We start from the raw sequence: 7,945 nt of genomic DNA, 5'->3' as shown, positions 1-7,945 counted from the left end.
TCGTGGGCCTCCAAGATATTGCGATATCCTTAACGGTAATGACAACCATTTGGGGAACGTGCATTGTGCGGATTTGATACTTAACTAGCATCATTATAACAAATGAGGCAAGTATCATATGAGGATCAGAGGGGTTAGATCCGTTCGGGATGTGTAGGGATAAGCCCAAATCTGTAGCACCTTCAAGGCAACGGAAAAATGTCTTTAATACCATCTTAGTGGTTGCGTGTAGGCACAATACTACATCTTAACCAATATATCAACAATGAAGGAGATGTCTTGTCCAACGCAATAACTAAGTACAAAAAACACAAAGTTGAACTCAAATATGGAACTTCAAATTCCATAACCTTTTCAAGGGTCTCATTTGCATATAGCATATGGATGGTCATGGGCATACTCAAAAAGTAAAACCTTTGAGATGTAGTTCGACTGGCGAACCAAAATACCGTAAGAACAATTGTTGAACTTTTGGTCAAGGCATAAATGAGTTTTCCCAAGATCCTTCGTCTCAAATTTCGTCTTCAGGTGCGAGGCAATTTTGTCAAGCTCTTCTAGAGTCTTAGTTAGATTCATTTCATGGACATAAACTACACTTTTTAATTTAACATGCAAGGGCATAGTTTATTTTTTATCCCTAACTGATCAAATAATCACTTAGACAGAGATAACAAATCCGCCGGATTACTTTAATAAGTAAAGTGAACGCCTCAAATGAGTTGAAAGGGTGTTCCGTGGGTTGGAACTATTTAAACCAGTCCATGTAATTCTTTGAGAACTTACATGTAAATCTTTATATCAACATCCCCATGGAGAAACACTAACAACATTCATAATGCTATAATCAATCACATGACGTGTGAGAGAAGCCTTGTACCATAAAGCATGCATTACGCACTATTTCATTTATCTCATTAGGCTTCATTTCCACAAACATAACAGGGCTACCTTGGGCAGTGTAACAACAACCAGTCCAAATACACTTTGGTAAGGAATTAAACCTGGATTGTGATTTCAATTGTTTAATTAGTTTTATGTTGTCATTAATCAACGGAACACAGTTCGATATGTCATTTTTCCTTTATGTCGGTAGCTACCATATAAGTGAAAACATCATCGATGATAATCTCATTCCAATTCCATATCTCATCTAAGCTAGTATACTGGACCAAGAACTTCAAGTCTCTAGAGTAATCCGGATTAGTCTCATGAGAAGAAAACGATTGAGACGACGATCAAGTAGTCATTTCTTGCCTTACATTTCTTGTTAGGAAGTAAATCTAATGAACCAAGTAATCTGTCATACTTCAGGCTAAGGACAAATTAAATAGCTATCCGCAGGTGTATCGAACCGTCTAATAGGAGAAGTCAAACCATCATTCGGGGATGTTAACTTGATGTCCATTACGTACATCTATCCTTGCAAGTATATTTGCAACTGCTATATGATCTCATCACTTTAGCTAGATCATAGGAATGCATCTGGAGCAACATTTTGAAAGGTAGAACTCATCGTATTTGCTTATCAAACTTGTGCGGTATGCGGATCGAGATGAGACAGAGTAGGCAATGTCACACAAATTTGCATCATTTTTCAAGACTGTTGACGTTCTTATGTCCCTTCAATGATGGGAAAATTGTCTCACTGAAGTGACAATCCGCAAAATGAGCGATAAAGGGATTGCATGCAAAGGCTCTAAAGAGCTAGTGAGAAGGAAAACCATAATAAAAAAAGATTCATGATCTTCTTTGAAGACCCATATTGATACGTTGCAACGGTGTAACTTGGCTTATAAAATGCACACCTATAACGCGTAAGTACGAAACATTAGGTTCGTACCCAATAACCAATTGTAGCGCCAAAATAGGTTGGGTGGAGGCCTCAAGGTGGACATCATAGCTGCATACAAGAATACATAGCCTAGGAAGAAACCGAAAACTTGGGGCACTTACTAAGCTCCGGGCGATCATTTAATTGTCGCTTTATGATCGCTTTGCGAGCCTATTTTGGAGTGAACATGGGGAATTCGATGTTCAATTATAAACCAAATTACATGCAATAATTATCGAAAAACAGTCTAGCATTATCTAGTCTTCTAGACTTTGTGGGATAATTAGGGTGGTGATCCCTAAAAATCGGCTAGAAGGCTTAGCAGCAATGTGTGTGGACAAACATGTGACCATTTTGTCGATACATCAACCAAAACCATAAGTATTTAGATGGTTCACATTTTGGTTAGATCAGTGCACAATTATTCCCTTAAATCCACTTTGAAAAAAGGGTTTAGTATCTTTGTGAGGGATGATATAGAAATCAAATTAAATTTCTGAAATGAACAGGCTTAGCAAAATGTGCTTGTAGGTATAACATCCTTACTCTGGGTAAGGAGATGCATCGTATAATCTGTGACATCATTGTTCGACCTAAGTATCCTAAATGGTTGTGCCAAAGTAAGTAAACTGCTCGAATCATTCGGCTCTAGGTCGGCCACATGTGGTCCATCCCAGTTGAGAAGCAGCCCATTTGCCCCAAAATATAGCTTCGGGCTTCATGTTTTAAAGGTGATGTAAAGATATTTCACTTTATTTCTTTTAGAGATTTCATTCATGATCATTATTCTCTCGAATATCCTTAAAACTCAACAACATTCTTCATGAAGGGAAGATTATAAGGTCTCTTAAATGGTAATTCAATACCATTTATTTAATGAGGAGCATGCCATTGCTCTTAATTAGGTTGGATAGACATGAAGTCGTTGCTAGAGAGGTGATTTAGGTATAAAGTTAATGTACGTAACATCGCATTCATCCAGACAACCAACTTTCCCACATTTGTATCTAATCATGTATAATTGAATTCGGTCACATGTATACAAGAAATATGATTCAATTAACTCATATTCATGGACAATATCCACAACATTATCCAAAAACTAAAGCAAACACCAAACTTGAAACCAAGAACATAAGAAATTGTTCACAAAGTAAACCAAATTTCTACTAAGGGGATTCAGCCAAAAGGTCATCCATACAAAATTATGCTCTTCCAAATCTGTCAGGTGGAGAAAAAATAGTCTCGCATACTGATTACGAGAATGGTACTCCTCAACAACATTGATAGGGGCATAAACAAGTGCATAACCAATGATCTCTTCCATCAAAATGAAATAGACTCTGCAAGGTTGAGGGTTGGGAATACTATCCCTTATTCTTGAAGTTTTAGGTTTAAGGAACCGATGATCATGCTTCTGGCCGTGATGCCACCCTTTGGCATGCCTTGATTCTATCATATGTTGTAAAACAAACCTTAAAATAGGTGAGAAAGACTTTTTAGTACATTCCTGTCGAAGTAGGGTATGTCATTCCGTAGGGATTTGACCGACACTGTGTTAGAGCACTCGGTATATTCCAACCAAATCACTGGGATACCTTTCATAATCAAATTCGAGAATTTGGTAGACTTCCGCTTTCTACAATACTGCTCTAGGAACGAGTTAGAAACATGGAAGGACGAGAAAAATATTCTTTAGTTAAAATTCGAGCAAATTTTATAAGAATCGTACGCATTCATGAATGTAACGGTTTTAATCATGGTTTGCTGTAGACAATCATCTTTCTAGATTAGACAGTCCGTATGAGTGAGCTAAAGAGCCATGGAATCCATGTTAGTGAGGTACTTCTATTTGTAATGCTTCGGGAATAATTCTTCGAATGAAGATCCTGGCGGAGGCATATTCAACTCTTTAATCTCATTGTTGGCTTTAATGTTTTCTCAACTTCTTGATAGTTAAGTGGAGCTTCATGTCTTAGTACCCATAGAAAGTGGTTTCTGTTAGAAACTTCCAAATCAGTAAAATCAAACTCATGATGGTTCGACAATCCATTGAATGAGGAGAACAAGATTGTGATTGGTGCTATGGAAATAAAACCTCCATAAGCATCAAAATTAGAACATTCAGGTTTTAAGACATGGTATACATGAAAAAACTTCAGTTTTCCATGGGTGTATTGTTCTATGAAAACTTTGGGTTTCAAATGCACTAAATTCCATTACATAAAGAAAACCTATAAGAACACATAATACAATATACAACTAAAGTGTAGTGAATTTAGGTTGCTTCAGGAAGTCAAGATGAGTAGCTTTGGGACTATGATAAAATGTCAATGGTTCAAAGAAAAAAAATAAAATATTGAATCATTAATGCCAAAAGTGGACTTGAAGCTAATAATTTTGGATTTTTGTCAAATTAATGGACTCCTGATCACTGAAATCAATTCAATAGATCAAGACCATTCGGGTTCGATTGTGGAAGTAAAATAATGACATTTGGGTCATATTAGCTTTGGTTGGCTTCAAGCTAAGCAACTATGAAAATATAGCGTAGTGTGGCTTTAGCCTCGGACACCACAAAAATATTTGGGTGTGGCTAAGATGTGAGGGTGCCAAAAATTGGTGTTGGGTCAAAAAATATTGTGGCTCAGCAGGGACTTAGTGCCTGCCTAGTACACAGCATTGCAGCAGAGCTGCATGCCTTATATTGGGCTCCAAGGCAGGCTGCAAAGTAGCCCAACTCTTCTATGCAAGGGAAATGTAACCCAACAAGCAGCATGCTCACTGGGGATTAGTTGAGGCGCGGGAGAAGAAGCCTAGCAGCGTAGAAAAGCTGGTAGACGCGTGGCCAACAGTAAGCAGAATCCCAACGGAATGTGGCTTCTAGAAACTGGCCAAATGCGTGAAGCCCTATACCGAGGGACTCAAGCATCAGGCCTGGTTTAGTTCGAGCAGCAAGCCCTGATGGCTGTTGATGAAGGGCTAACCTTAGAATGATGTCGTCATGGTCGTTGACCCAAGTTGTAGGCTCGACGTAGCTTTGGCTTGGCGCAGCTCGTCGTTGACTGGTCATGGCAGCGTGGCTCGAGGCCGCAGCCTAGCCGTGAATTTCCTAAATAAAAATTTCTTTTTGTTTCAAATCTAGGATTATGAAAAACCCAAAATTACTTTTATTTTCTTTCATTTCTTTGACACACAAATTCCATATAGCAAATTTATAATTGCGTTATGCATAAACAATATAGGAGGTTCATGAACAATATATAAAGGAAGGTAAATATAAATGTAGGAGGTTCATGTATCATGGGGAATGTTTTCATGCACCATGGTCGTTGAAAATATCAAACATGGATTTTAAGAGAACTTGATTGGCAGAAAACGAAATTGAGCCCTTGAATTTGTAGAAGATCCTTCTCGGAAAGCCGGAATTTCATCTCTAATGTGTTGTTATGTTTAACACAGAAAACATAAATTTAATCAATAGAAGTATATAATTTTAGTAAAATAATAAGTTAATCATAAAAAGAATGATTAAAATGTAATATTCCTTTGATTGAAGAACAAACTGCCTTTAACGTAACGTCAAAAGCGTTCTAATGGCGTGCTGTAATGCCTATTTAACTAGAGAGTTATGAGGAGAGGGTGTGGCAAGCATAGAGAGAATTGGGTGAACTATGTGTGTAATTTATAGTAGTAGGGAAACTAAATTTCTTACCCTAATAGGATTACAACTCTAATAGAATAATATCTAGAGATATTGTTGGCTATCCCATATCTTCAGAGGAAGAAGAAAGAAGAGTTTAAATATGATTATCCCACTCTATCTAACATTGAGGCCTTTTGTGATAAAACTTTGTACCTGACGGATTGGCCAGGTGGTAATTACCAAGTTGGGAACGGCCAGGTGGTAATTACCAAGTTGGGAACAATATCGGTGTTGTCGGAAGTGAGCCCTTGACCCTTCTATCTGAAAATTCTATATGATATCAAAGCCAAGGGACGGTTCCGTACTGCCACGTGATTGGGTGTCCCCTTTGGCCCTATGTGTTGGGTGAGTCTCGACATGGTTTCATGTAGTTTCCAATGTGTGGATCTTCCACGTGCAACCCACTAATTGGGGTTCCACGTAAGGGGTGTTGGCTATCCAACATCTCCTAGAGGAAAGAAGAAAGAAGAGTTTAAATATGATTATCTTACTCTAACTAACACTGATACCTTTTGTGATAAGACTTCACACCTAACGGATTGGGCATGTGATAATTACTAAGTTGGGGACAATATAGATGTTGTTGGAAGTGGGGCTCTCGGTCCATCTTTCTGAGAATTCTACAGATATGATACAATCCCATAAAGATTTAATAGAATTTACACAATTACATTCCTAACCTAATTCGGACTGCAACATGTATGTATTTTCCAACTCTTGGGTTAAAACTTAAGATTTTTAACCCAGAAAGTTTTAACCCATAAACTATTTCTTTGCTCAAACATTTATGGGTTAAATTTTTAGCTCGAGATTATTGAATAATGAATTTAGGATAAGTTTTGTTTTTCTTAATGTAACTTAAAAAAAAAAAAATTATGTATACTATTCTAGTTTAATTTTATGAACATTTAAACCTAAAAATATTGAGATTCCGATAAATTTGTAAAATCATTAAACTGACACCATAAAACTCGTGGAACACTATGAAAGAACATGAGACACATGAAAGTTTTTTTTTTTTTATAATTATTTTAGCCATTGGATTTAAATTTGGATCGTTAGATTTTTTATTTTACTGTCAGATTTGATCACATTAGATCTTAGCTGTTAGATTTAATGAATTTATAAATATAAACTAAAAAAAATACACATATATGGTGGGTCAGGCCACTAACTCAGGGAGAAATCTAAGCTAAATTTGCCTAAAAAATGAGTTTTGAGTTAAAACTCATATTTGACCCAAGGACTGGAGTAAGTTGGAGGAATAAGTTGGAGTATATTTAGAATCTTAAATTTAAGTTTTACTTCAATAGTTGGACTAAGTCTTAACATTGTAATTTATACGAAGAGTTCATTCGTTAACTGATTTTGGAACGTTGAAATACGGTCAAAGTAGTAAGCAGACAGATCACAGTATGGAATAAACCATGAAAAAGGGTAAAAGGAAAACTAAAAAAGTGGCCTCCCCTGAAGCTTTTTGTTACTGAAATCTAAGAGACCGATTAAAGTGGGTGACCGGAAAGTAAAGAAAGTGAAAGAGGACATAAAAATTCGACCAAAAAAAGAAAGAGGACATAAAAAAGAAAAGAAAAGGTCGTATGTAATCAAAGTATGTTCCTCTCTTTCTTTGCTAGCTTTAATTCTCGATCTTCTTTAATTACTCTATATCTCTCTCTTTTGCATATTTGCATGCCGACTTCTGATGGCAAATATTTTAACAACCCAACTCATCATTATTGCCACTGTATCTTCTCCTTTGCTCCCTAATCCCGATGAACATGAACTCTCCTTTTCCTCTTTTTCTTTTTTTTGTTTTTTGTTTTGGCTTCAAAAGGAGAGAATCAAAAGGAGAGAAAGAATTTCTTACGATCTATGGAGCACACTTGCTGACACTTGCTAACTAGGCTTCACAGTTACAACTCCTCATCAAATTAATATGATTAGAATCAGCTTGTTTAGTTTTTTTTTATTTTTATTTTTTATTTTTTAAGAAATAATAACCTGATATCACGGATAAAAATGTATTAAATTCTTACATGATCATCATATGTAATAAATATCAAATACAAATTTATAATATTGATAATAAACACAACACACCTATACTAGCAAACGGTTAAAGCCTCGCTATCCAATGAGATAATATCAAGTCATTGCCACAGAGAGACCATGATACTCGCATAAAAAACATTTACATGAAGTGGCATGTGTAGGTTTCATATTTGTGCTTAGCGAAACGAGTATCATTACAAACTTCAAATAGCAAATTTCCTTTTTGTTGAGCCATAATTATAGTATACCCAAGAAGCTTTACGTTTTTCCCACATATTCACATTTGCAGGCCTCCATATGCGAGAAGATTGTAGGCTAGGGCTACCAAGGGCCGAAACGCGTGAGTGCGTAAGCCG

This window comes from Pyrus communis, chromosome 6 (genome assembly GCF_963583255.1).
Source record: "Pyrus communis chromosome 6, drPyrComm1.1, whole genome shotgun sequence".
Taxonomy (NCBI): domain Eukaryota; kingdom Viridiplantae; phylum Streptophyta; class Magnoliopsida; order Rosales; family Rosaceae; genus Pyrus; species Pyrus communis.
The sequence above is the reverse complement of the archived record's forward strand: the minus strand, read 5'-3'. Positions refer to the sequence as shown.